Source organism: Rhineura floridana, chromosome 9 (genome assembly GCF_030035675.1).
Source record: "Rhineura floridana isolate rRhiFlo1 chromosome 9, rRhiFlo1.hap2, whole genome shotgun sequence".
Lineage (NCBI taxonomy): Eukaryota > Metazoa > Chordata > Lepidosauria > Squamata > Rhineuridae > Rhineura > Rhineura floridana.
Genome location: NC_084488.1, coordinates 84,467,955 through 84,495,686, shown reverse-complemented (window position 1 = coordinate 84,495,686; position 27,732 = coordinate 84,467,955). Strand labels below are relative to the sequence as shown.

The following is a 27,732-nucleotide window of genomic DNA, read 5'->3' as shown; positions in this document are numbered from 1 at the left end:
ACAACTAAAAAAAAAGTATATCAGATGCTAAAGGAAGAGGGGTTGCATGGTGACAGGATGAGATCTTAGACTTCCTACACAGTGGGGAACTACACCATGCATATGTATAATGGGTGAGGGATGAAAGGAATTTTAGAAATTGGGACAGAAGCACTACCATTTAAATCTGTTAACCTAACACCATACGTCCCATGTCTTAAAGCAGCCCATGTTTGAGTGCAGCCCTCCTTTTCAATTTATTTTGTACAGCAAAGATGAAACCTACCCCCCCAATGTGACAAATGAATCAGCCCTATATATATATATATTGCTAAACCCTCTGGCCTTTTTCCCTCCCAGAGGTGGCTGGTGCCCATTGGAACTGGTGGGGTAGAAGGCAGGAAGACCAACAGTAGGTGGACCTAGAGCAAGTGACAGGCAGACCCAGGGCCAGTAACATGTAGTGTCAATTGGTTCTACTTTTGCCTCCATTCTCCTCCCTGCTGAGTTCTACAAGGGCAGCACTGAGACTAAGGAGGACAATTAAAAAATTATGTGAAAAGTGGGATTAAAAAACTCAGGAAGTACACAGAGAAATGCAATTTCCTCAGGTGTACTATTAAATTCACAAGAATCTCATACTGTTGTGTTGGACTATAGAAACATCGAACTGAAATACTTTTATCATACTTCAAGCAAAACGTATTGTCTGTACTCCACTGCTCCTCCAAGGAGCTCAGAGCAGGGTTCATAGACGTTCCATTTGATCCTCACATTTTATTCTCAGTACTTCTTATAGTTAGGCATGGGTCCTCTTTTTAGCTGTGACATTATTTCCCTCACAACAACCCATGTGAGGTAGGTTAGATGAGAGATGACTGATCCCAGGTTAGCCAGTGAGCTTCCCAAATTTCTATCCACTACACATCCACACCGATACCTCTAGGAACCAAACAATATGTTTCATCCGGAGTACAGGAGTATCTTACACAAATTGAAAGTGTGTGTGTGTTTGTGTGTGATTCAGTTCTCCTCCACGATGGTTCTAATGCAGATGCGGGGACACCTGCAATTTGCATAGGAAAAAAGATCCCAGTGAAGCACAGATTTGCGGCCTATTGCCGAAATAAAACACAAACACCATTCATTGGGTTAAATCATGGGCCACTTTATTAAACGGAATCAATTAGAATAATGAACCTGCAGAGGGGAAATCAAGTGCGGGAGCATTCTGATGATCCAGGCAAAGCCTGCTTGCAGCCATAGGGCGACTAAACCTTGCCTGAGCCCGGGGCTGCCCTGTGCCAGACCCCAGCTCAGGCCACACCCTGAAGATGTGTAGGGGGTCCAACCCGCATCACCGCCCCCGGAGCCGTGAAACTCCGAGCGGATGAGGCACATTGGCCCCAAAGGCGGCCCGTGTTCTGCCCCCCGGGCCGTATAGCCCTGAGCTGCAGGCCCCTGGACCGCCAATCGCCCCCAAAGGTGCCTAAAGGTGTCACCTAGCTGCCCTTTCCCTTTAAACCTTTTCCCGCACTTCTTTGCCACAAAAGGGGGACAAGCCTCTGCTTAGTCTCCCTTTACCCCACACCCGATAAGAATCTCGTGCAGACCCCTCTGCAGGTCCATCTGGAAGATGCCATCGTTGCCCCACGAACTGCATGTCCACGCATGCCTGCTACTGAGGGCCTTGCCCTCCATGTCTGACCACAGCAGATGACCCAAGGCTACCGAGGCCTCAACTGCATGTCCTCACATGCCTGCCACTGAGGGCCTTGCCCTTCCTGTCTGACCACAGCAGACGAACAGATGCTATTGTGGCCTCAACTGCATGTCCTCACATGTCTTGCCCTTCAGTAACCAAGGTAATTCCCACCCAGGGGAATGACCACCACCTGCAGAACCTTCCGCCCTGAACCCTGCTGGAACAACATGGGTAGGAGACCATTCCAGTGCATACTCTGTCGACCCAGCCACCAAACTGTGGCCCACCATCCAAGGCCCAGCTGTGAACCAATGTGCGTTTGCGGCCCCAAGGCCAGCCTATGAGATCATGCCATGGCTGCAGAGTAGGCTGCGCATCTGCTCCATCCCCATCCAGCAACCTGCCAAAACAGAAACAATCGTGAACAGTTGGGTCACGGACCTTCAGACTCGCCCCCAGGGTGAATGTATTCCATGCGCCCCCTACTTCCACCTCCTGATGGCGTGCACCTGCATATACCAAAACCAAATGGACCGTCCCAGGTAGGCAATTCCACTGCCGGGTAGGCAACCCCCATTCCGGAGGAGCATGTCCCTCAAACCCCCATGGGTCTGCTCCCAGGCACTGCAACACTAGACTGAAACTTTATAAGGGAAGATCCCTCCCCCTGAATATCAGGCAACCAGGCCTGTAGCTTCAGGCCAAAAACACTATGACGCCGTCATGGGGAAATGTCCAGTCCAGGGGGAGGGTAAAATAATGTGGACTAACTCTTGTACCCCTGGTCTGCCTGGAAGTCTGACCTGGCCCCCAAACACCCTCGCCCCCCATCCGGAAGGCTCCAAATTAAGTGTGAGGGCCGCTACATGCAGCTGCTGAGCTTTGAAGCATGATGGTCTAAGGGCACCTCCCTGATCAACCATCCCTGGCGGGTCAGGTGAACATGGAGGATGAGGATAAGGGGTATGGGGGTGTGCATGGGCCAGCTGGCCAGCACATGACATATCCCAAGACATCTGAATGGTCCTAAAGGCCCCCTGCCAGCCTACCTTGCGACACACTGACAGACAAGCTACACTCCTACCATCTGTGATGAATTCCAGCACGTGATTCATAGGAATAGGCCACACTTTGCATAGCCCCTGCCAGCCCCTAACTCCCAGAAATCCCCTCCTGCCCTCTGATAGCTGGTGAGCATGCTGGGGCAGCAGATAGGCATATGGCCATCTCTGACTCCCTTCCCTCATCTCCCAGTATGCGGTATGGGACTAGCTGAGTCGGTCCTTCCTCTAACTGAAACACCATTGACGTGCCACAGGAAAGGAGGGGGCCACACCACAGGTTGGCGCACAAGGCAGCCAAAAACTTTGAACTTGTGGTAAGGCTGTGAAATCCCTGTTATGGCACCATCACCCCCACCGTAGAAGGCCCCCAACACCTGAAGGGGAGGAAGCAAACACCTTCCCCAGCCCCTGAAAACTGCAGGATCTTGATCTGCAACAGTTCAAGCTTTTCCAGGGCAGCCTGCAGCCCTGGGTCCAAAAGTCAGTCTTAATACCCTGGAAGGTGAACACTGGGGCAGGATCTTCCCTTTCCCCAGCTGCCAAAGGAACCCCCCAGTTCATAGCTATGCTATAAACTGTGCCATCAGGTGCTAATACGCACCCAAAGTCTGCCCTACCCGTGAACTGTAAATCATAAAAGTAGTGCCCCACTGCTTCTGAGCCCTCTCGTCTCCAAGAAGGGGCTGAAGTGCTCCATGCAAGAATACAGCAGCCCCTAGGTAATGTTCTGCTGCATAGTTGACTTAAAGGGCAAAACTCAGCAGCTCAAAATCCACCGTGTGTAACAGCCGGCAATGCAGGCAGATTAGCTGCCACACTTGGCGATAAGGCATCCCTGACTGACCCCACTTGTACGACGGATGGTGAATCAGGTAGACTTTGCCCACTGCCACTTTGGGCACTATACGGGGGGGGGCGCTGAGAGAGCAGAGGTAGGGGATGATGGGAAGGGGCCAATAACCCTGCCCAACTGTATGTCTTCATCAATTGTCCCCTGGACCAGTGCGTCCATAGGATCCGGAAAACCGCATAATAAAGAAAAACCACATCATAAAATGAGTCCCCCCATAACTGGGCAGTCTGCAAGCAAGGTCCATAGCCCTCGAGCGTAGCTGGGAAGGGACACTTTTCTCGAGCAGCCTCTGCTGGGGGCTGCTTCCCACTCCTTTGAGGGGCCCTGGCCCCACATATCCTTCTGGCTTGTTGTGCCTTTAATACCCGGTTATTAGATGTCAGCAGTTATTAGATGGCATGGAGTTAAGCAATGTCATCTTCTAATGTCTGCAGATCAAATGACCCTTAAAAGCACAGGACTAGAGGCCTGTAAAAAGGTGGGCACCTTATCTACAGACCAGTTTGTAAACTAGCTAAAGAGAAGATGCAAGCAAATGTGCAGCCTGCACGTGATTAATTCCATTATGTTTAAATAATTTACTCAGAGAAATATGAATTGGACCAATTCTATGCATACTTACTTATGAGAAAATCCCCGAGTGTCTCGTTACTTCTTCCCCTGGAAGGGTGCATGTGATTGCACACATACAGCAGAATCCTATGTGTGTTTACTCAGAATATCACAGATTAAATGGGTTTTAGGAGAGAGGTTTATGGGACTTAACTGATGGAAAGGTTCATATATTTTTACCTGGGTTTTGAAGAACGTATTTGGGGGGGGGGAGAAGCTTAACAGTGAAAAAAGGGGGGATGAGTTCCCTTTGCATTTTGGAGTTGAGGTAGTTTTGGAGGTGAGGTTGCAGCACTAACTGGGGTCCCTACTGGCTCCTGCCGCCTCCCTTCTGTCTCCAGCTGCCCCCCACCCTCCTCAAAAAGCCTCTGCTCTTTGTAATTACATTGCATTGCTCCAATCCAACTGGCCGCTACGTTATGACAGAGCATCTTTCTAGGTTATTCTGCAAAAGAAGTGGCGGCCACAGGCAGCAGGAGGCTGAAATGTAAAGGAGGATTAAATTTAAAAGAGGATTAGACAAATTCATGGAGGACAGGGCTATCAATGGCTACTAGCCGTGATGGCTGTGCTCTGCCACCCTAGTCAGAGGCAGCATGCTTCTGAAAACCAGTTGCCGGAAGCCTCAGGAGGGGAGAGTGTTCTTGCACTCGGGTCCTGCTTGCGGGCTTCCCCCAGGCACCTGGTTGGCCACTGTGAGAACAGGATGCTGGACTAGATGGGCCACTGGCCTGATCCAGCAGGCTCTTCTTATGTTCTTAACCCATGGCTGCTAAGCTCTGGAGGAAACCAGGTTAGGGAAGGCTGACTTATAATCATAAGATCACCTAGCTTTTCATTTTCATAAACTGTTGTGATACCTCAGTTTGGTTCTTCAGCTGAATCCCTTTTTAAACATTATTGTCACACGTATCACATTGATTCACCATTCTGTGCAGTGAATTAAATAGGAATTAAATTATTGACAACAAAAATAAGCAGCTGTTTTTTAAACAAAAACAAAAACACTCAACTAAATTGTACTGAATGGTTTTGATGTTCAAACAAAAAATCAACCACCTGAATTCCCACTATCCAGGGATCTGCAGTTCTGACTCATTTAAACTTCAGATGCATATTCCATCTCCACTGCATATTAACATATCCTCCTGCTAGGATACTTTGAAAAACATGGATTAAATGCTAGCTTGCTCTTTATAGTTCCATGGGTAGATCGGGATAATGAAGCAGCTGCCTTTTTATGAACAGCCACAGAGAATCAACAAGACTAATCAAGTAGTTTGGGGGCCAAAATCTTTATTAACCTCATTGCCATGCTTGAAATTCTCACTGATGCACAGGATGGTGCTTTCAAGATAAACCAAGAAGCCAACCAAGTAATTAAAAAGAAGCTGGTAAATGTCCCTGGCTGGCACTCATTGCATAATTAACAATCAAACAACAAAGCACTAGTTTAGATCTTATTTTACCGAGTGCAAGGGCTGAAAAAGACCTCTTGATGGCAACTGAGAAGAATAGCATAAGCAGGCTGATCCTTTCTATGCTACTTAGAAGTAATTCTCCCTGTATTCAGTGGGCCTTATTTATTCTCTAAGTGTGCTTAGGAATGCAACCATAAATCTTCCTTACACCACCTTGCCGCGGCTGAAAGTCCTCCCGCGCCTCGCCGCCGCTGGAAGTCCTCACGTGTCTCGTCGCAGCCGCAAGGCCGGCCCATCGCGGCCAGAAGGCCACCCGCGTCCCCCCGCCGCCGCTGCCCCCGCAAGGCTGGCGCACCAAAGGCTCCGCCGCGGCCGGAAGGCCTCGCCCGCGCCGGGAGGCTCCCCGCGCTGCGCAGCAGCCACCGCCACAAAGCCTCAGCCGCCAAAATTCAAAGGAGGGCGGGAGGCTGGTGGAGTGGCCTTAAATGGCCTTCAGCCACTCCGCCTCCTTCCTGTGTGTCACGATGGCGCGCCGGCGTGCCGCATGCACACACGCCCACCCAATGGCGGCCAGGGCTTCGGCTGTGGCCGCAAACACACCCCTTTGCCCGGAAGTACCGGGCACGGAACGGGAATGTAGTTAATGTAATGGGTAGCTTGGCCCTATATAACTGAAGGCAGCACAGCAGCAGTACGCAACAGAGTGCTTTCCAGAATAACTAACTTGAATGTGGAAGCTTTCAAGATCTATTTTACATAACACTTAGGGTGCTCAAGCAAGTAAGTATATGGCCAGGCTATTTTCTAATGGCCAGTTTACAAAGAAAAAGTAAACACCCTGCTTTACATTTTTCTTAAATGTAAGAAAATAAATAACCATCTGCATAGAGTCAATATGAGAAAAAATGTGTGTGTATGTGGACCTTGCACAGTGCCTTGAGCTTGTTTGTAAAAGGGAATGATAAAAATGTAATAAAGAAACAAATAATAAAAACAGGAATGACAAAGAGAGCACTCTTGATCTGCGCTCCTGTTGCTGCACCCAGTTCAGCCATCAAGGGCTTGTCAAGGTACTTCTGAATGATTCAACAACAACAACAAAATGATGCTCTATTCTCCTCCACTGGGGACATTTTTTTAACACATGAAGGTTGGGGTGGAGCCAAAAGGGCTATGGACATTAATGATGGGGCCAGCATGCAGAGCTCTGCTCTCCTTCCATGCATTTGTTGACCAGATGGGCATATGGGCAGATTCAGCAGGGCTCAGATTCAGCAGGGCTCTTCTTATGCAGGATTGTCTACGACTGTAATATCACAAAAGAAATACCATACGTAAGCTTGCTTTCTCTCCGAGTGGTTCTAATCACATTCTCCACGTATCTTTTTCATCCCAATTTCTCCTAAACAACCTCTCCAAGAGTCAGAAAACCATCTACAGTTAACAGTGCCCTCAATAGCACGTCTCTCACACAATCTCTTCCTGTGACCTTTTACCTCAACTGCGCTTCAGAACAGAGTTCGCATACACAGACTTTGCCAAGCTGAGTTATTTGGCTGTTCCTACCAAAGAGAAGCATGAAGTCTTGGCAGAACATGTTGAATCTGGGAAACTTTACTTTGAAGTTATGCATCCCTTGGGGAATGAGAGAACGGAAAAACTAACATGAATCGGAAACCTTTTTTTAACAAAACAAAACAAAACACCACAAGAAAACTGAATATCAAAAGCTGATGCATTTTAAACAGGTATTTGACTCGTTCAAAGCTATCTTCCTTTATTTTTACTGAGGATAGTATGACAGAAAAGCAGTGTTAAGTACAGAATTAAGGAGACCTATTTCAAACCACAGAATTGTAACCAATGCTGTCTTTATGCTAGCAGAAAGCGATTCTGCGCCCACAAGGTGAGATACCCAATTTTTGCCAATCTACAGCCCTCCTATCCACAGCAGTCCTTCACTGCATATCAAATACCATTTCAGAAGTTCCTCCAGTCCTCAGAAGCAGCTTTTTAAGAGATATGAGGGAAGGCTGCAGTGAGTAGGAATGGCAAAAACTGACTGCCAGCAGAAGTGCTTTCTGCTAGTGGCCACCATTAGATACAGACAAACCATAATATGTAACAGCCACAAAATCCTCTCATTTTATCAAACAATGACAATGTCACTTATATTAGTGATACAACATCCTAAACACAACATGGATTATTCTTGAAATGTAGGTTCAAAACAAAATTAAAACAGAGGTTCAAAGCAAGTTTACATGCATTCATAACATGTAACAAGATTAGGGATGTAAAAAGGCATCAATAACTGTTCCAATCCATGTTTCTTGTATGCAGCGCTGTTTTCATTCCACTGTAGTTCGACTTCAGATAAAAACTTCATCTTACTTTCTGCTGTGGTAGAATTTCACCTAATTAGTTACATTATTATGTTATTCCACACTATTCCTTTCAATGGAAAGAAAACACAGTGCAGATGGGGGGGAACTCTTCCGTTATGTTTCATTTGGGGAATGAAAACAACAACGGCGAATATCAATTGTATTCACAGGTTTGATTTCCATTCTGGCATGGGACAAATAAGTGAACACAGGTAATTTCCATTTTCATCAGAATTCTCTGACATCCCTCAACAACACAAATAATTTTTATCCAGAGTGACCAGGTGATATTATTTAACAGGGTGGTTATTATGCCACCCTGGGCTCCTGTTGGGAGGAAGGGCGGGACATAATCAAATAATAAATAAAATAAATAAATATTAGGTGGTGACTTAGGGGGCTCACATTGGTCTTTTGCTTTGGGTCCTACATCTCCTGCCCTTCTCCTCCGCTCCCCCAACATATATTTATGTTGCATGCAGGCTCTACCATCTTAATTTGCCCAGAGGCCTATATTTATATCTGTACATATAAATTAGTAGATTTTATGCAGATTGGTGTCATGGGCTCATATACCAGAGTCTTTTAAGTACTTAGCAATGCCCCCATCATCTAGCAATATGCTTGATGTGAAACCTGTGATTGTACGACAAGTATGGCAGGGGCTAAATAATAAGGCACACTTGTCCTGAATTGTCCCCTGATGCCAGGTCTATTTTTTTCCTGGCACACAATGCTCTTCACCAGGATATTTGATAGATCATAAATCCAAAAAAACAGAAATTTAATTCTTATATTAAAATGCACATTAATGGTACAAATCAAATAAATATAATACATAGAAGATGTCTGGAAAAAGACATATTTACATTTTCTGATTACCCAAAAAGTGGGAGGGAAAAGAATTAAAAAAGACAAGATAACCTCTGATTACAGAGATTACAACAGACCAAAAACAATAAAATTTAAGAATAGCAAGCATACAATTTGCATATTGTATATATATGGTCTGCCTAGTAAACATCGCAAGACGTCACCCTAAGAGTCGGAAACGACTCGCACTACAAGTGCAGGGACATCTTTTCCTTTAAGACAAAAATGGGATGTAAATCCAAATGCATAAATCCAAAATAAATAGTCATGGCAATAACAAAGCTGAGAGGGACCTTAATATTTATGTATGGGTCCTATGGTAAAATGTCAAAAAGCTGGGGTTGCACTACAAATGAGAACATGAAAACAATTATCAAAAGGTTGCCAAAAAGAAACAGGAAGTAAATAGCCTTACTGACCTGGGGGAAGGAGAAAGGCAACCAAGCTTAAGCAGTGTATGCTATCAATGTTGCTGACTCAGATTAGCAAATCATCATAACTATAAGCATGATCAGGTAATAGGAAGAGATTGCTATAGGAAAAGTTGTGAAACCTGTTTCGCTGGAGTTTGTACAAGGGAGACTAAATAAACATTGTAGAGCAGAACAGGTCTGATTGCTATTTAACGGAAATTACAGTCTTACCATAGCACTGGAGAAGAAACTGAAGAGATCTGTTACAGTTATCCCAACATGAGAGAGAACACTAAAAAGCCCATTTTACAAAGAGCAAACTGAAGGTGATTGTGATAGGCACATCACCCCCCTGGCTCCTTAAGTAGGCCCCAATCTGCCCCAGCAGGCAACACCCAGGCAATGACTCCTGAGGAAAACTAATTTGGACACTACCTGGAGGCAACCTGTGGAAGAAGAAAGGTAGATCATGCTCCATCAGCTGCCTGATGGTAAAGAATAAGCCCACCTATTGTGTCTTAGGCAGAAGGAACTGAAGGGAGTCAGGGAGAATATAAAAGGTGTCAGAGAGAGGGAAGGAGAGGAGGGAACCCTGAGAAAATACAAAGAAGAGGCTAAGGAAAAGTATTTCCCCAGTAGAGGCCCTCTTCAGGGTGTTCTCATAAGCCCTATTGGGTGTGGCCAAAACAGAGATACCAGCAGCTGAGGTTTTTCTTTCCAGAGGCATTGAGGCTTAAGACCCCTGTCTGCTTTGGGGAAGAGTCTCCCCTGGAACAATAAATCAGCTCGGAGAAGGAAAGGTCTGGTAAAGGATGTGCTACTGGGAGGAACTGAAGCCTGAGATGACACTAGATAATGTGAAGTAACACTTCTGTAATACTGCTGGATCTCCAGCTGAATAGATGTGAGTTGCCTTTCGACCTCTTTACCAGATGGGGCCCTCTGATGTGCCTCTCCCGCAGTGATCTTCCCAAGTGTACCTATTGTTGATGGGATCTGAGTCCAGGTCTCCAAAATCTGTTCAGGATTTTCTGTACTGAACCATAAAAACCATTATTTCTTAAGTGATGTAGCTCCTTTAAATGCTGACATTGTACCGTTGCCTGATAACAATGAGAAATTTGTTTTTAAAATAAGCTCCTACAACAAAAACAAACAGTGGTACCAGCCTATCCGCGTGAGTCCCTTCAACGAAGAAAATGTAGATCTTAATGCCTTTAATGTTGTGAAAACCAAACTGAATACAACTAGGTCATGCTAAATTTGTGCCAGGAAAGCTTGCAGATATTCTAACAGTCAAGGTAATTGTTAAAGACAATGATTTAAGAGATTACAGAACAAACAAGAGTTGAGAAGAAAAAAACCCTGTGAAGCCAATGTAACTGACACCTCCACCTACAAAGTGCCACAACAAAGTGATTGGGCTTCTTGTCTTATTAGAAATTGCTTATTTTTGCCTTATTGTTGTTATTGGCTTGTAGATCAGGACATATATTCACTAGGCATATCAAACTTTAAAAAGCAGGGAAATTGGGCAGCTGTAGTCAATGCACCAGGGGCAGGAAACCTGATCTCCTCTCTGAGATGTTGTACTACCCTACAAATTTTTCAAAATGCAAACGCAATTTGGGTTGGTTTTCCACAGTCCAATCTGCTTCCCGTGTAGCTTGGAGGAATTTGGCAACATGTGCCTCTGAACATATGGTGAGTGGTGGCAACACCTGCAATCAGGACTGCATCTCCAAAAATGGAGAATTACATTTTGTATGTTTGTTGGTGTTCTTCTTAGAGGGAGGAGGAGGGAGGAGTTTAGGTTTGCTCAATTGCATGCTTATTGAGTTCAGTGGGATTTATTTGTGTGCAGTCTTGCTTACAACAGGTAGGGAAGGGAAGGGAGAGGAGGAGATGGGTGGGTGGGCGGGCACTGGGCCAAGAGAAAGCTCCTTTCCTTTCCAAAAGGAAAACAGCAGACATGTGTAGTCTCCCACCGAAATTTAAACCAAAGCTGTCCCTGACCACATCCACACAAGGCGTTTATTCCACCACTTTAAACAGACATGGCATCTCCAAAGAATCGTGGGAAGTGTACTTTCTGAAGGGTGATGAGAGTTGCTAGGAGACACCCTGTTCCCCTCACAGAGCAACTATCACCAGAATCCTCTGGGAAGAGGGGCTGACGGTTAAGGCACTCTGGCCACTGGAGCTCTTCAGGGGAATATAAGTCTCCTAACAACTCTCAGCACCCTTCACAAACTTCCCACGATTCTTTGGGGGAAGCCATGGTGGTTTAAAGTGGAATAAAGGTCTGGCATGGGTGTGGCCCCCTGATTAGCCAAGCCAAACACCTGTTAGTCTGGCTTTTAGAACATAACAGTTGGTACTTACTGAACATGCCTACGCTTATCATAAGTTCCAATGTTAATTTTCTTAAATTAATTAAAAATCAGCCATGCATTTTTTAAACTGCAGACAATGAAGGTCAGAGTATGGGGCATGGTTAGTAATAGGATTACATGTACTCTGAACATGGCTCATTAATAAAATTAATAAAAATTTCAACAAATTACGAGACTGCTGACCAGGGCTGGTGCCAGGTATGTTGGGCACCCACATGCACGCACACATCCCCCACCTACCTACCTACTGAGTGGGCGGGTGAGTGAGCAGAGGGGGCGGGAGGGGGGCAAGTGAGTGAGCAAACGAGGGAGTGGGAGGGTGAGCGGGCAGGCAAGGGGAGGGAGGGAGGGAGGGAGGGCAGGCGGGAGGGCAGGGGAGGGTCAGCGAGAGAGCAGGTGAGCCGGAAGGGGAATTGTGGAAGGGAAGTGCTACTCCCCCACCCTAATGAGGGACCCTTCAGGGGCTCTTGTGGACTGCAGGGCCCTTGGCCAGGACCCGACCTGGCTGCCCTTTGACACCGGTCCTGCTGCTGACAGAAAAAAGTCAAACAGGGATCTGGATTATTTTATTCTTTTTTTAGACTTTGAACTCTGGATTCTCTCTGAGTGTCTTGTGTATCACCATGAAAACCTACAGGGTTGTTAAGCAAGTGTTTCTGAGTTCAGGACTATAAGTTTTGTAAGGTTTTGTTTTGAAATGAGCTTATTGATTGATTGATTGACTGACTGATTGACTGATTGATTGATTGAATTTCTTAGTTGCCCATCTGGCTGGCTATCCAGCCACTCTGGGCGATGTACAAAATAAGCATACAGATACAATAAACATTAAAAATCTGGACACAAGATAATAAAATCTAGCCCATGGGAAGCAGCAAAGTGGCATGGGAACGTATTTTCAGTTTAACATGGTGGAATATGAAAAATCCATGCCAGCTATAGTATACAACCACTCTTGTGGCTGTATAATGCATTGATTTCCCTTTGAATCAGTGCTGTGAGACTGGGCCTGTCAAATGCAAGCAACCCAGGGGTGATAGTCCAGGGTGCCAACTAGGGGTACGGGAGACACTCGATTGAGTTTGCATTTATGGGCAAACCTACCTTGCTGTTTCCAAGCAATGTGCAAACAGAAACACAGTCATCCCTCAAAATTCACACTTCTCCACATTTTGCAATGCAGTTCTCCAGCCAAGTAAGGTGTACAAAAACATATATACTAGGATAAAGTGTGCATAAAATGCATATGTTAGTGAAAATATATGCTCAGGAGGAAGTGTGGAATATAAATATAATAAATATATAAATAATAAGATAGCATCCAAAATGCATTATATAAGGGAAAATTGTTTTCAACAATGTGTATATTAGGCAAAATTGCATACAAAGATGTGTATATCAGGAGAAAATTGCTTCTGAATTTTAACAACTTTTGGTTTTAAATAAAATCTGATGTGGAAATGTGGAGAACTGAACTTAGGAGTGGAAAATGAGAAACCAAAACTGACAGATTCACCCAACTTTGTGGTGCTGTGCGTGCACGACAGTGTCCCTTTCAAATCTGAAGAGATTTCCAGGGCACAATTTGGACATTGCACATGGCTGAATAAGAATTCAGTTTTGAAACACACATACACAAAATGACATTTCAAGGGATCGTGGGGTACACTTCCGGGTTGTGCTTGGAGATCTCTTGGGACTGCCCAATGTTTTGGACTGGATCTCAAGAGCCATTCCATATTGGGGAGTATTAGGATTGTCACATTATTATTTTAAAACTATAGTTTGCTTGGGCCCTATACTAGGAAGAAAGAGTTTTTAGAAATACCAACTTTAGAATTAATTATAAATTAATAAAAATTAAAGCAATGGTCTATTAAGGTGCTGGACTACGACCTGGGAGACCAGGGTTTGAATCCCCACACAGCCATGAAGCTCACTGGGTGACCTTGAGCCAGTCACTGCCTCTTAGCCTCAGAGGGAGGCAATGGTAAGCCCCCTCTGAATACCGCTTACCATGAAAAGCCATATGTTGGAATCAACTTGAAGGCAGTCGATCTTCATCACACAAACACTCTCCACTGAAGGGCAATCCTAAAATTTAAGATAGTATATAAAAATTAAAGGAAATGTACAAGCAAGTGGTGCAAAATCAGTTTAATTTGCAGGCTAACAGCTCCTTTCTTAACACATGGGCCAGTACATCTTGTCAGGTATAAGTCTCTCCATTGAACATAGTTTCTTTTCTTTTTATGGATACAAAGAGTGTCAAAGAAGCTGAGAGCAATTCCATCAGGAGTCTAGACCAAGAGGCTAGACTCCTGGCAGGGGCATCCAAGGCTGAATGGTCAAAGCTGAGACACCAGACCAAGATGCATCCAAACGCAGAAAAAGGCAATGGTAAACCACCTCTGAATACCTCTTACCATGAAAAACCTATGAACAGAGTATCCAAAATGCAACACGAGATAGTGCTGGAAGATGAGACCTCCAAGTCAGAAGGCACTCAACGAGCTACTGGAGAAGAACAAAGGACAAGTACGAGTAGCACTGTGACTAATGACACAGCTGGGTCAAAGCTGAAAGGAAGCCCAGAAGCGATGTGCACAGATGCGAAAGGAGAGCTTGGAGTTGTATGACATACACAATAGGAACATGGGATGTGAGAAGCATGAACCAGGGAAAGTTAGAAATTGTCAAGCAAGAAATGGAACACATCAACATTACAATACTTGGCATCAGTGAATTAAAATGGACAGGAATGGGACATTTTCAATCAGGCAACTACAAAATATTTTATGTAGGAAATGAGAAATTAAGAAGAGATGGGATTGCTTTAATAGTGAGAAGTGATGTAGCAAAAGCAATTAAATCTAATAAAATAAATAAATAAATAAATTAGGACCTATAAAGCGAGGTCTGACGGAGTTATATCAATGAGATTAAACAGAAAACTTATTAACATAACCATCATCCAAGTCTATGCTCCAATGGCAAACACAGAAGAAGAGGAATTGGAGAGATTTTATGCAGAAGTACACAAAGAAATTGATCACACACCAAAACAAGATGTGCTAATAATCATGGGGGAATGGAATGCAAAGGAAGGAAACAGAGAAGAACTAGGAATCGTGGGAAAATGGGGCTTAGGAGATAGAAATGAAGCAGGAGAAAGACTTATTGAATTCTGTGAAGCCAATAATTTGTTTCTTGCAAACACATTCTTTGAGCAACTGAAAAGATGACTGTACATGTAGACATCACCAAATGGTCAATACAGGAATCAAATTGATTATATACTTGGTAGCAGAAGATGGAGAAGTTCCATTCCAGGAGCACACAGTGGTACAGATCATGGTCATTTTGAAAATCAGATTAAAGCTAAAGAAGAACAACAAAGCAATCATAATGCCAAAATACAATTTAAATAACATCCCAGAAGTATATAAAGATCAAATAAGAAACAGATTTGAGGCTTTAAACTTAGTTGACAGAGAACCAGAAGAACTATGGAGTGAAGTCAGAGACATTATCAGGGAAGAATGCAAAAAGACAATACCTCTAGTTAAAAAGTGAGAAAGATCTCAATGGATGACTGAAGAAACTCTTAAAATGGTTAAAGAGAGAAGGAAAGCAAAAGCAAAAGGAGACAGAAACATGGTCAGAACCCTAAATGCAACAATACACCGATTAGTACGTAGGGACAAAGAGAACTATTACAATAGTTACTGTATGGAAATAGAAGAGGACAATACAAAGGGAAGAACAACAGCCCAATTCCAAAGAAAGGGGATCCCAGGGAATGCAGTAATTATCAAAATATTGCCTTAATATCCCATTCAAGTAAAATAATGCTGAAAATTCTACAACAAAGGCTTTTACCATATATGGAGTGAGAAATGCCACATGTCCCAAGCTGGATTTAAAAAGGAAAGAGGCACCAGAGATCATATCGCAAACATATGTTGGATAATGGATCGGAGCAAGAAATTTCAGAAGAAAATCACCCTGTGCTTTATAGATTACAGCAAAGCCTTTGACTGTGTAGATATGGAAAACTATGGAATGCTTTAAAAGAAATTGGGGTGCCACAGCATCTGATTGTCCTGATGTGCAACCTACACTCTGCACCAGAGGCTACTGTAAGGACAGAATATGGAGAAAGCGATTGGTTCCCAATCAGAAAGGGTGTGAGACAGGGGTGTATTTTGTCACTCTATTTGTTTAATCTGTACATAGAATATATCATATAGAAAGCGGGATTGGACCAAGATGAAGGAGGTGTGAAAATTGGAGGGAGAAATATCAGTAATTTAAGATATGCAGACAGTACCATACTCTTAGCAGAAACCCATCATGATCTGAAATGAATGCTGATGAAAGTTAAAGAGGAAAGCTGTAGAGGACTACAGCTGAATGTCAAGAAGACTAAAGTAATGACAACAGAAGATTTATGTAACTTTGACGTTGACAACGAGGACATTGAACTTGTCAAGAAATATCAATACCTTGGCACAGTCCTTAACCAAAATGGAGACAATAGTCAAGAAATCATAAGAAGGCTAGGACTGGGTAGGGCAGCTATGAGAGAACTGGAAACTGTCTTCAAATGCAAAGATGTATCACTGAACACTAAAGTCAGGAATACAGACCATGGTATTCCCAATCTCTATGTATAGATGTGAAAGTTGGACAGTGAAAAAAGCAGATAAGAGAAAAGCAATTCAGTTGAAATGTGGTGTTGACCAGAGCTTTGTGGATACATGGACCACGAAAAAGACAAATAATTGGGTGTTAGAACAAATTATTATTATTATTATTAATTAATTAATTAATTAATTAATTTGTATCCCTCCCTTCCTCCCAGCAGAACTATCATTATAAGCTAAAATGATGAAGCTGAGGTTATCATACTCTGGACACATGAGAAGACATGATTCATTAGAAGAGACAGTAATACTGGGAAAAACAGAAGGGAGTAGAAAACGTGGAAGGCCAAACAAGAGATGGATTGATTCCATAAAGGAAGCCACAGACCTGATCTTACAAGATCTGAACAGGGTGGTTTATAACAAATGCTGTTGGAGGCCGCTGATTCATAGGGTCGCCATAAGTCGTAATCGACTTGAAGGCACATTACAACCATATGTGGTTTGGGGGTAATAAAGACATGTCAGTAGTGAAGTTGGTGTGGGCAGTAGCCATAGGAACATTTTTGTTCTTGGTGTCTTAAAAGTAACAGTATGCAGCTGGGAAGACACTTTAGCAACAACTAAGTAAATCACTTATGATTCCTTACATACTCTTATTTTGTTTTCAAATTCCATCAAAACCCTCTGTTTCTTGTGTAAGCGGATTTGCTTATTATAGACAAGAATTGCACATTGTGCAAAAAGGCATGTAACAGAACACTGGCCACCACTTATTTTAGGGAAAAGAAGATGTGGTGGAAGGAGGTGATTTGAAGCACAGATGTCACACTTACCTGGCCTGCCACATTTTTGTCACAAGTTCCTCCTGGCCTTCCCCCAATGAAGTTCCAGATCCATGCTTATGAAGGGGGACCCATGTTGGGAACAAGGTTGGCCCAAGACATTTTGCTGCCTGGGGCAAAGAATAAAATGGTGCTTGTCCCCCATTCCATGTTTAAAAGCTGATTGGGCTGAGAGTTGAACACTGATGACGGGACAGTGTGTTCCATTGCATGTGAAAATAAGAGGCTAGGTTAAGGGGCATAGAGCAGGCCATGTAGTACACACATCTCTGTCACCTAACACCTTACCATTGTTTGATCCCTGCCCCTCAGCATACAAACATAAGAAGAACCTTCTTGATCAAGTTATTGGCCCATCTGCTCCAGCAACCTGCTCACACGGTGGCCAACCAGCACCTGTTGTCTGAGACAGATGCTTCACTCTGCCTAACAGTAGGGCCGAGACAGATGCCTCACTCTGCCTAACAGTAGGGCCAACCCTGTTTAGGATTCTCAAGCTGGGGGGAGGGGAAATAGTGGAAATGTGGTGGGCAGAGAAGAGTTGAGCACTCTCCCCCCTGCAGACTATAACCCTGCAAATGCCACCCTGTGGAACGGGGAACATGTGTTTGCTGAGACAATGTCTAATTTGCCCTGCAATGTAAACACTGTGCATAGTGCCACCCAAAAAAGAAAGACAGAGAAATCCTAATAAGGCATTTTTTAAAAAATCAAAAAGTCACCCTGAAATGCCCCCCCCCAATGAATTATGAAAGAACTGAAGGGACAAGTTTAAAGTCTTGCTGAGAAAATGCATCCAGGATTTTTTTCCTGCTGTAAACTCTGAAGGTGTTCCTATCACATGGCTGAAAAATAAATTTAGGAATTATGTGATTTATATAATATAAACTGGATTGTGTGCGTCAGTTTTTTTCCATCTTTAGGCTTGCTCTTCTGTTCCGGCCAGTTGTGCAAACCAGAGGAAACTGCATGATTAGAATGAATGATCCCATGAGGAACAAGAACAGACATGGAAAGCATTGCCTCGCTCAAACCATAACTCTTAGAGGAAGAACTGAGGTCAGTATTACCCTGGCCTCTGGATAGCCAACTGTCTGCTATTCGTTCAAATAACATTTCCTTTCACCGCAATCCAATTTGTTTATGGTTTTGTCCTACTGGGCCAAAGAATGGAAACTTTGAGGAGGGAGCACATTACCCTGCAGCCATGTCTAACCAAGTTTTGATGGCCCCTTTTCTCATAAAGAGGTGGTTTGCATTATGGAAGGGACAGCAGAGAAAGGAGCACTTCACCTTCCTCCTGCCAATGGTTTTTGGCCCGAACCTTCTGCCCGACCTGCTTTTATTCCTGTTGTTTGTGAGGTAAACATGGGTCTGGAATGCTGGCAGGAGTAAAAGCTGCCAGGGAAGGGTGTTTTTTTTAAGCAATTGGCAGGGGAAAGATGAAGCAATCCTTTCTCCCCAGTCCCTTCCATTGTGCTCAAATAATAATAATATTAATTCAATCCACAAGCCCCAATATGCCCCCCATTTTAGTCAAATCATGCTCCCATCATAGCCTTCTAAATACAGTTGCTATGGGAGGAGAGTCACAAACAGGGTTGAGCTACTTTTGGTCCCTTATAATATGAGCACTGCCTTCTCTTTCTGTAGTGCAGATTGCCCCCTTCTCCTTTGCAGTAGTGAAGAGGCTTTCAGTACCCCATGCATGGCTGCAGGGTAACATGTAGGTTTCAATACACTGGTCACAATGGTTATGTTCTACCTACAATGTCAGAAGCAGTCTGCCTCTAAATGCCAGTTGCTGGGAATCATAAGTGGGGAGAGGGCTATTGCACTCAGGTCCTGCTTGTGGGCTTCCCATAGGCATCTGGTTGACCACTGTAAGAACAGGCGTTTGGTCTGATCCAGCAGGGCTCTTCTTATGCTTTTATGTTTCCCTTTTAACTACTTTTAAACTTGATTTAAACAATGAATTGTGGATCAAGTTGTGTTCTTTGCATTTCTGTCATCGTGCAGCATGATCTTAAGTATATTGGCTCAGAGGCAAGTCTCACTGAGTTCAATGCAACTAACTCACTCCCTACTTAAACTCCAATCCTAAACATTATTACATAAGTGAGTAAGTACCATTTGCTTCTTAAGGCTACTTCGCAGCATTAATACTTTCTTAACATGTACGTGCTTAAAGGGTGCAGTATGTGCACCTTGCACCTGTACACATGGCAGTGAGATGCAATTACTCAACTTATGCACATAAAGCACCAAAAGTTGTTTTTTATGTTATTGTTGTTAATGGATTTTTTAGCCGCCTTGAGTGTGCTTGCATGTGTTTTTAAATAGAAAGATGAAAATATTTGTAATAAATTTTAAATATGAGTTAGTTTCCAGTCATGTGCTATGACCCCATTTCACTGATTTCATTTGAGCAAAAGCATACCTTGTTATTGTATGCAGCAGAATGAAGTGGTAGAATTCTTAGGTGGTGGAGTGGAATATATACCTATGAGCTACAGATGGAAGGATGCCATTTTTGAATGCTCTCCCACATTAAAAAAAAACAAGCCCACTTAAAAAAGACTAGCATACCAGGGAGAAAGGTGCTATTTCTGCCATATCTCTGTCGCATTTGTTTTCTAATTGCAGTGACTTTTTTTTTTTGCATAGGGGATTATTCAAAAATATGACTCTGCCTACATGGAGTGTGAAGTGGCACAATCTATTCTACCATCTCTTTCTGCTGCATGTGTAGACCAGGCCATAGATCAGCATCTGGCACAGTCACATTCTTGGTTTGCAAATGTTTTGATTAACTTTTATTGAACTCATAAAAACTGCAGCAGAAACTCTCGAGGCCTTTCATAAGAGATTGTTTAATGATCAACATTTATATTGTCAAGCCTATCCTGGTGAAAGTTCTGCACCCATGTTTTATGTTGTTCCAGGCTAAGTTTTAGCAAAGCACTTAAAAACCTGGCTCACACTGCACAATAAGCCAAACTATGACTTAGTGAGACCTTGACTACACTCATGGCTGGTGAGAAGTAGGAGTAGACGCATCTGTAAATTTTGGTGTTCTCAGTTTCTCATTTTTTTCTGATCTTCAATTCAGTTCACATTTCTGCAGCAATTTGATTTTTAAAAAATCCTAATGAAAATTCACACAGTTTAGTGCAAACTTATCATAATTTACAGTTTGTATGCAGTTTTGAATAAATGACACCCTTTGGCAAGCAATTTTTGTAATGCATTTTTGTATGGTATTTTCACAAATATATGTTTTTATGCACACTTTACACCAGTATATGCATTTTTGTACAATTTATGTGGCTGGGAAAAGCACTGCAAAATTCAGAGAAGTACAAATTTTGAAGAATAGCTGTGTTTTGATTCTTGTGCAAATTAGGTAGTTTCACTTTTAAATGTGCATGGAACTGAATTTCTCTCCCACCCTTACTGACCGGAGAGTTAAATCATGAGTCCTGGTTCAGATGACATGCTAAACCAAATCTTGGCTTATCTCAGGACAGCACAGCAGCAAGAAGGACAATGGAGGAGCAAAGCACATCTGAGTTCCTCTCCAGGAGCCTGCACATTTGTACACTCTTGTTGAGCCATAATCTGGCTTACTGTGTTGTGTGGACCAACTCATTGTGAGGAAACCCAGACCTATGAGGGAGTAACATCTGACTGCTTTGGCAGCCCTGGCCAGGCCAGGAGATTCAGCTACAGAGCAGCTGGAGACCAGGGAAAGGCTTCTAACCTTTTGTTCCCCCAACACCATCTGCATCTGCTACCAGAGTTGGCAGCTGTGAGAGGCAGCAGCAGTGCATTAGCATAGCCCTGGTCGCTCAACAACAGAACATCCAGCTGCTTTGGCAGCCATTTATGGGCAAGGAGAAAACTTCTATTATCTTTGTGTGATAATACTCATAGTAACTATTGTCTGTTTTATTGTACTTCAAATATCTTGGAAGTTGCTCAGGAACTTGAGCTAGTAAGCAGGGTATAAATAGTCTAAATAAATAATAAAATATAATTAATGCATGATTAAAACTTGATGTGATAGAGTTGTTGTTGTTATATGCCTTCAAGTTGATTACGACTTATGAGTCAGCGACCTCCAAAAGCATCTGTTATAGATCTTGTAAGTTCAGGTCTGTGGCTTCCTTTATGGAATCAATCCATCTCTTTTTTGGTCTTCCTCTTTTTCTACTCCCTTCTGTTTTTCCCAGCACTGTTGTCTTTTCTAGTGAATCATATCTTCTCATTACATATCCAAAGTATGATAACCTCAGTTTCTTCATTTTTTGTCTTTGTTAGAGTTGTCATTTGTCCCAGGTTTTGGGAGGACTTTGGGGAAGATGGCCTCGGGAGAGCTCTACCCGAGTGGGTCTGCCCTCTTTGTCACTGTCACAATTGTTAATTGTCCTCTGCCTGTGGACACACCATCCAGATGCAGAGGGCAAAGAAACTTGAAACTCCCGCTTATCCTTGGTCTTGATGTTGCCTACGCACTCAGAGAACGAAGTTGAACAGGCTATGGTAGCAACAAAGAGCAGCAGTATCACTAGAGATGGGGATAAATTAGATCCTATTCCTATTTAAAGGTGACTCTATGTAATTTGTTCTTTCTGAAACAATTTGGGAACCAAAACACAGCCATCCTTTGAAATTTGCACTTCTCCAAATTTTGCAGTGGACTTCTCCAGCCAAGCCAGGTGTACTAAAATGCATATGTTAAGGTAAAATGTGCATAAGAATGCATTTATTAGTGAAAATAACATATAAAAATGGATTACATTGAAAATATAAACAGTAGGGAAACTATGATTTACACACATGTATATATTAGGCAGAATTGCATTAAAATATGTATATTAGAAGAAATTCCTGCTAAAATGATGAATTTTCATTATTTTTTTTTAAATTGCAAACTAATGTGAAGACATGAATTTAAAGATGAAAAAATGAGAAATGAAGAGAAACTGAAACTTATAGATTCTCCCATCCCAAACATCACAGACAGAGCTCTAGGGGTTCAAAGTAGACCCCTCGCTATGGTCTTGGTCTTGGCAGGTGACCAACAACTCCAGACGCTGATGCCCTGAGCTGTCTGTTTTTTTTTACCCAGTATGGGTTTAGAAGATCTATGTCCAGTAGTGGCCCATGAAGCAGTAAGAACCAAAGCTCCTAGTGGAAAGAGGAATTGCTCTTCCTCTTATGGTGAAATCATGGGTGCTTTGGTCAGCCCTCTCTGAATGCAGATGATTGGTGACTGACTACTAGTTCCTACTGATGTCAGTAGTCCAGACCAATACAGACCAATGTATAACACCAGCAACTTCTTGGCAGTGATGAAATTGGAGCAAATGTCTTGAAGGTGCTATTGTATTCAGAGCTTGCTTCTGTAGGAAAACATTACAACTGAAAATTCAAGTGAAGGTAGCTGGATGTGGAGCTGACTCTGTCCCAATGCATTATAATATCAGGTGACTTCTACGATAATATAAGTCAGGGAGGAATAGCCAACACTGTGCCCTCCAGATGTTTTGGACTCCAACTTCCATCTACCCTAGCCAGCATGGCAATTGTCAAGGATGATGGGAGATGCAGTCCAACAATATACCACATTGGCTACCTGTGACATAAGCCAGTGTCAATGTTGGTGGGCTGGTGGGCTGCAGATGGCAAACAATCAGGTAATTAGGGACATAAAGAAGTATCTTAATCTGCTCGTAAGCAATAAGTTGCTTAGGCTGGAGAGCCAAGCTAGTTAGCTTTATAAGGGTAAGTAAGAAACCCCTGCTTGACCTCAGTGTCAGCTAAAGGAAGCCGCAACTGTGTGATCAGAGGTGCCACAGCAGTGTTAGATATGTATAGATAGAAATATGACCAGAGAGGTACAGTCAGTTTGATGAGTTTGATTAGATAAATTTTATCTGTATACATAGATCAATATGGATATAGACAACTATAAGTTAAAATAAGACATGACAACAGCATTTCAGCTGAAGTCACTTATGTTTCTGCCTATGTGCTTAGCTAAAACCTCAGGATTCAAGAGGCAAAAAAAGAGAAACAAATACATATTAAACTCAGGCAGCAGTAATAGTAATTCATGATGTGCTTATTCAAAATCACTTGGGTAACTTTTTTTCTTTGATTTGAACAGTTCCTTTATTTAATGCCAAATGACTACACAGAGATAAATTGTATCATTTTTCATAGCTGGATAAAAGCTCAAACATCAAGTAATGTGCTTTTCCCAGGTACTGGGAAATGTTTGTTTGCTTGAGAAACAAATACTTACTTAAAGAAAAAGAAGGCCTCATTTATTTAAAATAAAGAACAACCAGTATTGTAGACCTCAAAAACAAATTATTTTTATTATATAAGGCTACATTGTGTTCTGCTGCATGGACAGAATGTTTAATCTTATACAGCATCTTTTTCTGTTGTCTGCACTTAATTTCATCCTGTTACCAGGTGCTTCACTATTCTACAGAAGGACAGTGGCAATACTGCTGTGTCACAGTGGCAGGTGGCTTCTTATGGTCTTTTCAAATGGCTGGAAAACTAGATTTGTTCAGTAGAACTAGCCCTGGTAGTATTAGTAAGTGCGTTATCCTGACCTCACACAATGAATCAATTGTATCTTTGCTGCAAGGGGTAGGATACAGCTACAGTGTTTGGAGGGGGAGGGGAAGCACTCCTCATCTGAGAGAAGTAATGCATTATTTTTTTATTTTAAGTAATTTTATTATTTATTTATTTATTAAATTTATATCCCACCCTTCCTCCCAGTAGGAGCCCAGGGCAGCAAACAAATACACTAAAAACAATCTAAAACATCATAAAAACAGACTTTAAAATATATTAAAACAAAAACCTTTAAAAACATGTTCAACAAAACATCTTTAAAACATCTTTAAAAAAAAAGCTTTAAAAACATCTTAAAAGGAATTCCAACACAGACCCAGACCATTTATAAAATGGTGCAGTCATAGAGATGTTGCCCAGTGCTAAAAATGTTGTGGCCATTATCTGATAGACATCAGAAATATTTGAGCAACCATTTGTCTTTCAGTCCACAAAGAGTCTCAGAAATAACACATAGCAAGACCTGAGATGTTCAAAAAGCAAAGACAGCCTGGAGAGTTGTAGGTTGTTTCCACACTAACTGTTTTCTTTGGAATGTACACAATTCATTCTCTCAGGCTTTATGAAGAGTGTTCTTGTTCAGTGTTTCTGTGTTCCCATGTCTCCATCTTTTTTTGTACCTGATTTGTGGTTAAAAGAAATAATTTACAAAGTAATTGCATCACTTGTCTGTCCAGTGTGGCCTAGTTAAGAGCTGCTGAGGCTTCTCTCTTCAACTGGCCCCATAATTAGTAGTTTCCTGCTAAATGTAAGGGCTAACTTGGGGAAAGACACTTAGATTCTCCACAACAGCTAACAACTGCACATTTATCATATAACAGAATAATTTTGAAAGGCCCTGAGTGTGCAAAACAGAGCATGCAACTAGAGTAGACTGCTATTTTGTTTGTTACAGGGAGTCTATGCATGGGCAATCTTTTTTTTTTTAAAAAAAACCTCTGGCCAAGACTCGCTTCAGGGCAACAAGAACAGGAGTTCATAAATAAATGTGTGTATGCATCTCTTGCTGGCTCTTGAAAATCCTGGGAAAAGGGTATAAATCTTGCACTGCACTGTGCCCATATCTGCAGCAGATCTCCAAGGTGAACAGCCTTTGGCATGTTAGAACAATGTAGGAAAGGGAACTAAGAGTCAGTGTACTGTAGTGGTCAGAGTATTGGACTAGGACCTGGAAGATCAGGGTTCAAATACCCACAAAAGTTTTGTCAATTTCAGTTCTCTGTTTCTCATTTTCCAATCTTAAAATCAGTTCTCCACATTTCTGCAGCAATTTAGGATTTATGAAAATGGAAATGGACTGCCTTCAAGTCGATTCCGACTTATGACTATCCTATGAATAGGGTTTTCATGGTAAGTGGTATTCAGAGGGGGTTTACCATTGCCTTCCTCTGAGGCTGAGAGGCAGTGACTGGCCCAAGGTCACCCAGTGAGCTTCATGGCTGTGTGGGGATTCGAACCCTGGTCTCCCAGGTCGTAGACCAACACTTTAACCACTACACACACTGGCTCTCACATTTACCCCCTCATGAAAATTCTCCAGCATTTTAGTGCAAGGTCTCCTAATAGATACATTTTGTATGTAGTTTTGATTAATGTACTCATTTTTCCAAGCAATTTCTCATAATATAATGCATTTTTGTATGTTATTTTCACTAATATGTTAATTTTTATGCATACTTTCCCGTAACATATGCATTTTTGTAAACATTGTTTGGTGAATTGCATTGCAAAATTTGAATAAATGCAAATTTTGAAGGATGGCTCTCATATTGTTTTGGTTCTCATATCGTTTCAGAAAGTGCACATTTGATTCGGTTTGAAATTTGAATTTTTCACGCATTCCTACTCACCCATGAAACTCACTGGGTGACCATGGGCCTGTTAATCCCTTCAGCCTTACCTACTTTATAGGGTTGTTGTGAGGATATAATGGAGAAGGGAGGATATACCTTGGAGGAAAGGTAGGATATAAATGTAATAATAAATTAAATAAACAGATTAATTTCCAAAAGGGCTCAATGAAATTCTGTAAAGATCCACAAACTAGTTGGGGACCAGCGTTTAGATTTAACCAGGTTTGTCCCCACACCTTGTCATGGCTGGATTATCCATTAGACACAGGGCCTAGGGCCTCTCTCAAAGCTTCTAGCAGCTGGGTCCACAAAGCATCTTCTTGTCTTCTAGCTTGTTCATGAAGATGAAGAATCCCATGTCCCCTCTTTTACAGAATATGCCAGAAACTGCAACTGGGCAGCCTCCTCCTCTTCATGTGTATAGATGCATGTTTATGGGACGTGTTGTTACGTGCCTTCAAGTCAATCACGACTTATGGCGACCCTATGAATCAGAGACCTCCAAAAGCATCTGTCATGAACCACCCTGTTCAGATCTTGTAAGTTCAGGTCTGTGGCTTCCTTTATGGAATCAATCCATCTCTTGTTTGGCCTTCCTCTTTTTCTACTCCCTTCCCCCCCCCCCCCAGCATTATTGTTTTTTCTAGTGAATCATGTCTTCTCATGATGCGTCCAAAGTATGATAACCTCAGTTTCAACATTTTGGCATCTAGTGACAGTTCTGGTTTAATTTGTTCTAACATCCAATTATTTGTCTTTTTCACAGCTCATGGTATGCTCAAAGCTCTCCTCCAACACCACATTTCAAATGAGTGGATTTTTCTCTTATCTACTTTTTTCACTGTCCAACTTTCACATCCATACATAGAGATCGGAAATACCATGGTCTGAATGATCCTGACTTTAGTGTTCAATAATACATCTTTGCATTTGAGGACATTTTCTAGTTCTCTCATAGCAGCCCTCCCCAGACCTAGCTGCCTTCTCATTTCTTAACTATTGTCTCTATTTTGGTTAATGACTGTGCCAAGGTATTGATAATCCTTGACAATTATGGGACCTATACAATATAAAATATTCATCTATAGATCTATGTTGGGGGAGGGAGTTTACAATTATGACAGTTCCTAGGGCATACAAAGACTTTAATCTGGTCCTGCTTTGATGGGATTTTATTTGGTGGTCTGTGACTGACACATCCCAAATATGCTTTGAACAAAAGTTATGTAGTTATATCCCAGTTCAATTACCAAGATAGTGTTTTCTTTATAAGGTGATAATGCAATGCTATCAGTTTTTCATAGTCCTCTCTCAAGTGTGTCATTCCATAGACTCCAATCCAACTGGCCACATCTGATCTGGGTTGTTTCTGGGTCATCTGAAGCAAACATTTTTGTAACTGTTACCTTTGGTTGTGCTAGGGGAACCTATGGCATCTGATTGTTAAAGGGTTATGGAGTGGTTGGGTCAGAGGGAGATGTTTGAACAATCAGGCTGTAATTTGGGTCAACTCTAACTAGCTTACCATTTTTAAAGACATAACTAGCATACCAGAATGTTTTCAGGTAGAGTAGCTCCAGGGTGAAGGGTGGGGACAGGATCTTTTTAGCACTACCAATTTTATAGTTTGTCCAAGTTAGGAATTTATCTGGAACAAGGGCTACTAAGATCTTGGGGACAAGAGGTACAGATGGCCAAAATAAGTTTTTAATCATTTATTCTTAACCCATTGCCTCTTGAGAGCATGGGGATAGTTGTATTATTTTAAAAGCACAATGTAATATAACAAACAAAATTAAATACCCATTAAAACATAAACAGTATATATTCAAAAGAAGGCATAATAATCTCTAAATTGCTACACGTGTGCTCACTCATCCCACCCACCCAGGATGATGAGCAGGCTCTGAAGAATCTCCATGAAGAGCTCCATATTTGAGGGGCAGTCACCAAGAACACCATATACTTAAAGCACACTTAAGGCTCCTGAAGAATCTTAGGAGCTGCATTTGGTTAAGG

The 27,732-nt window shown here is 42.4% G+C and overlaps 1 long non-coding RNA gene across 1 annotated transcript; it reads left to right on the top strand.

The window, feature by feature from the left end:
- The first annotated feature begins 9,906 nt into the window (after positions 1–9,906).
- LOC133364516 (uncharacterized) lies at positions 9,907–19,925 on the top strand. The gene is made up of 3 exons (XR_009757965.1): positions 9,907–10,211; positions 18,104–18,256; positions 19,865–19,925. It is a non-coding gene; the product is annotated as an uncharacterized LOC133364516 (long non-coding RNA).
- Positions 19,926–27,732: the final 7,807 nt, after the last annotated feature.